The sequence below is a fragment of the Parasteatoda tepidariorum genome, chromosome 1, assembly GCF_982258835.1.
Source record: "Parasteatoda tepidariorum strain Cologne lab strain chromosome 1, Ptep-v5.0, whole genome shotgun sequence".
NCBI lineage: Eukaryota > Metazoa > Arthropoda > Arachnida > Araneae > Theridiidae > Parasteatoda > Parasteatoda tepidariorum.
In genome coordinates this window covers 88,848,268-88,853,155 of record NC_141755.1, presented here as the reverse complement: position 1 = coordinate 88,853,155, position 4,888 = coordinate 88,848,268, and positions in this window count along the sequence as shown.

Below are 4,888 nucleotides of genomic sequence, written 5' to 3'. Positions count from 1 at the left end.
ACTTCATGATATGAAAACGATATTTTTGGAATCTTTTTATTTGCTTTTATTCTTTAGATAAGAGAATAACCTAAAATTAATTCGCAAAGGGAGAGAAAGAGGTTTCTTTATTTAGATAACTTAGATGGGTTTGTTTATTTTTGTTATTTATATCTTCCACGTCGACAAATGAAACAAAAGTTTATTTTCTATTATGATGTGGTAATTCAATGAGGTGACATGGCCTGAGTTTAAGTTCTTATCAAATTGCATTTGTTAAGTGTTTGATTGAAATGTGTGAAACATTTTGCTTCAAAAACTGATAATAATTGACTCATGAAATTGATTTAATTGAACTTCGATTTAAACATCCTATATGACTGAAACATCCTATATGAGCTTTTAATAGAATCTAGTCTCAAATTTTTTAATTTTTAAGAAAAACAAGAGAAGTTGATTGTACAAATTTAAATAAAACCACTTTTTTGGTATGAGTTCCTATAATTAAAAATTAGCTTAAATTGAAATTTATATTATAATTGAAATTTATAATCGAATCAGTTATAATTGCAATTTATTACTGAACAAATTATAATTAAATTTTTTAATTGAATCAATAATAATGGAATCAATTACAATATAATGAATTATACTTGAATTGAAGAAAATATTATTAAAATGAAACAATTGTAATTGAAATTTATAAAATTTCATTCAACAAATTTTTTTTTTCATTGTTTGTTTTGAAATAAATCTTCTGATAAATAATGATAAGGATGCTTTACATGACCCAACTTTTAATCATTTAAAATTAAATTCACGGTCACTATTGCCACAATGTTATTATAATTAAATAAACTTTTAAATCAAACAGCAAATGTCACGTGCCTTACAGTTTTTTTTTCTTCTTTTCTTTTTGGCTTTCCAGAGATTGGGTCGAAAGGGTATGTTTTTTGGTAAATATGTGATTAATTTATGTGCATTTCGTTTAAAATGGATTGGAATTAAATATAAATAACATTTGCTCTAATGTAAAAGTGTTGTTCGAGGTGTTTGCCTTGCGGCACTTGTCTCTTCATCTTAAGTTGGGTATAACATAATAATAGTTGATCTGCAGCTGCTGCTAAGACAGACGTCAGTGGAGATTAAATAACATAGATGTTTGAAATTATTTATTTTAATTCATTTATTTTGCTGAAAACCGGTAGACATTTGACGCTTAAAGTTTTTAATATTTTTATTACTGTAGCGTAAAAGTAACATTTTCTAATAACATTTCATATATCTTTCTCAATTCACTCACAAGTAATAGTGACAAGTAAGGAGATGGAAGATATAGTTCTAATGAATATTTTTTGTACCATTTTCTTAAACATTTATTATATATTTACTTTTCTGATAAAAAGGTAAGGATCAATTAATTGTGAAATTATTTAAATAATATTTTAAGTATTTGATTGCTTATAATTCCGTTTTTTGATGAAAAGTTCGATTTTTAAGAAACTATTAACTGTTTCCAAACGTTTGATGCACCTTGTATGTATTTCAGTATTCTATATTGGTTTCTAATTATTATACAGGGTTAGGTTGTTCGTTAAAAAACGCTGGTTTAAATTTTGTGCTAAAAAACACTGGTTTAAATTTTGTTCGAAAGAATTAGTGATTTTATGCAAGCTTTTACCCTATAACTAAAAACCAAATTCATATGCATTTAAATTTACTTAGAATAATTAAAATATTACGGAGACTACGAAGATTAAATATGTAATTATTCTTGTAATATTTTCTACTACTTTTTAAGGAGCATGAGAACCTTGTTAGACTGAAATTAATATATAATTTTTATTCAAATTATAACTATGGTTAAACCTGCCGGGCCCTACAATTTTCGTTTTATTTTTTTATAAATGCGTCATACTGTAAACGAGTTTTATTTTCTTGTGTTCGTGAACTTTTGTGCTAGGAAAACCCCAAATGTATACCTATATTTACATTTATAGCTTTGAATTAACATAAATATGTTGAGTATCGAAGAAAGTGTGGAAACGGTCAAATGTTGCAAAAATACACATCGGATCAAATATTTAAAAACATAATCGAGTCAAATGCATTCAAAAGACGAATTCAATCATCCTTAACTCGACTTTTTAACCACACTCCCTGGTTGTTTGGTGGAGTCAGCTTCAAAACTTTTTTAATGCAGATTTGGATTTTCCAGATAAAAGTACACCAATTAGACAGTGTTGTCCTTTTGGTTCACAGATGGCGCTGTAATAACAAAATGAAGATGGCGTATAAATTATTTAAATCAGAGATATTTCGAAAAATACACGTCTGATTAAAAGAAATAAAGAAAAAAGATAGATTCATTCGAAAAACCTATTTAATGACCCCAAACTCAACACTTCCCCCCACTACGTCTATCCATGTTCAACTTCATAACCTTGTAATTTGGATTTATTCCAGAAAACAAGGGAACTCTTGGATCAAGTATTGGGAAAAACTAGCCATCGTCGTGGAAGACTTTTTGATGAAGCTTACACGCATTTGCGTTACATAGAGAGGAAAACCTCACACGCTTAATCAAGGGATTATAATCCATATTCCGTCTAACGCTGAGGATATTTTAATGTTAGTGCTGTGGTCGGTGCGAGCCTTGATCAGAATTCGTACCAATCTGTCAATGCTGGGATTCGAGCCCATGTTACCTCATTGAGAACACCTGTTCTCTTCTGTATCAAGTATTGGGAGAAATTGGCCTTCATAGAGGATTTTTTTATGTAACTAACCCGTATTCGCTTAATATGGCGAAGAAAACCATGAAAACCACCCACGGTTTGCCTGACAAAACTCTAACCCATGATCCGTCAACGACTGAGGATATTTAACGACAGCAAACAGGTTGATGTGAGCTCGATGTGGAATTCGCATCGACCAGCCATCGCTGAGATTCGAACCCGGGAAACCTCATTGTGAGGCGAGCGCTTCGTATCCTGAGCCACTACGACTCGAGGCTCCTTTTAGAAATTATTATGTTAATAAATTTTTAAACTAGTGTCTCTCTATAGTAAAATATTTATGGTCAAAATATTAAAATTAATTTACGCGCTTTATTAATTGGACAGGAGTTTAAATTCCCATCTCGTAAACAGTGATTACGAAAAATGAGAGATATCTACAATGTAGTAGACTCACAACATTGTCTTTGCCTTGAATTTAGCTCAAAATTTAATCGAATTAAATCCGGACTAACGGGATAAGTGTTTTCGCCAGGGATGAAAGGTCCTTAGAGTGTTTTTTTTTATCGTAGTAGCATATTATGGACATGATACTGATGCATTATACTTAGTTGCAAAATGATATATTTATAAGGGTTATTGATCACGTGACTTTAAGCGCAAATTACTCGAAACTATGTTCCTCTTACTCTCTTAGTATAGTAATGAATGTAATTTTCAATGTATTTATTTCAAATTTTGACACAACATTAACAATAAACATAGTTTTCGTTGAACGTAGATGCAATTTTAATTGGGTTGACTGTTTCCAGAAAAATGTAATTTATTTTATGGCATATTTCTTTCAAAACATAGCCATTTTGTGAGAATTGTGATATTTTTTTAAAAATCCATTTCTGAAGTAAAACCATTTTGTGATATTTTTTTTAAAATCCTACTTGCAACAAAAACTATATTCATGTAATTTGAAAAAAGGAAATTTGGATGATTTTATTTCAACTTATGAGTTCAGAAAATTATGGAATAATTTAAAAAAATAAGTTATACGCATTGCGTTGTTCTCTCTTAAAATGAAAGAGTGATTTCCCCTACTCAAAAAGGAGTAAAATTGTTTTTAACTCAACTTGAGTGAAATACACCTATATTTGAGCTAAATTCTTGCTTTGCGTTTACTCGAACTTGAGTGGTATTTATTTAAGCAATTCGCGATCGCAACGAACTATAGGGGGCGTTTATTGTATGAGACTAATACCTGCGATTTCTATATGAACAATCATTCAGTTACTCTAGAGACGTCGTTAATGTAGCACGTAGCATTGCAACGCTCCTTCTTTATTGTGGCTAATTAAATTTAAAAAAGAAAAATTCTTGATATTCTTTCTTATGCAAACGAAAACAAAATGGTATCTCTTTTTATTAGAGAAGGAATATCTAAAACACATCGGAAAAATATTTGTACATTAACAGAAAAAAATATGTATATTCTTATAAGAGTTAAAACCTAATGCCCGAGAAATAGTATTACTAAATTTAATGATATACCATGAAAGGCCCATTTAAACTTTACATTCTATAGTTTTAAGAATCATATTACTTCAAAAATTAAAATGAACAAAAAGTATACATAAGCCTCATAATTTTATGAAATTTAATTTTGTAAACAAAGTTTTTTGACAACAATTTTTATCAAAAAATTTCAAGTTTCAATGAAAATCATTATTTAGAAATTAAGAAACGTAAAATAAAGAATGCTGACGAAACAAAAACAAAAAAACAATTCTTTTTTGTCGCCATTTTTAGTGCTACGAAATTTCGTCCTTGGGATTTGCCAAAAACAAAACAAGATGCAATTTTATTTTTTCAGGAGGGAATTATTTTACCGAAAAAACGAAAATGTACCAATTCCCACAACATGAAACTTTATCTTGGTAAACGTACGTTTTGGAAATGTTATTTCATTTGGAATCTTATTTATCCGAGTTCATATGGCGATATGATTGTTTTGAATCTATGCTAAACTCTATATCGGCTCATTTTCCACCGAAATCCGATTGACTATTTTGATTTTAAATAAAGTGTTTTATTTTAAGGAATTGTCGCAAAAATTTTAAGTGTAGATTGGCGGCACTTAAAAACCGCCAAATCTGTAGCGGCGGTGGCGTTAATACGTA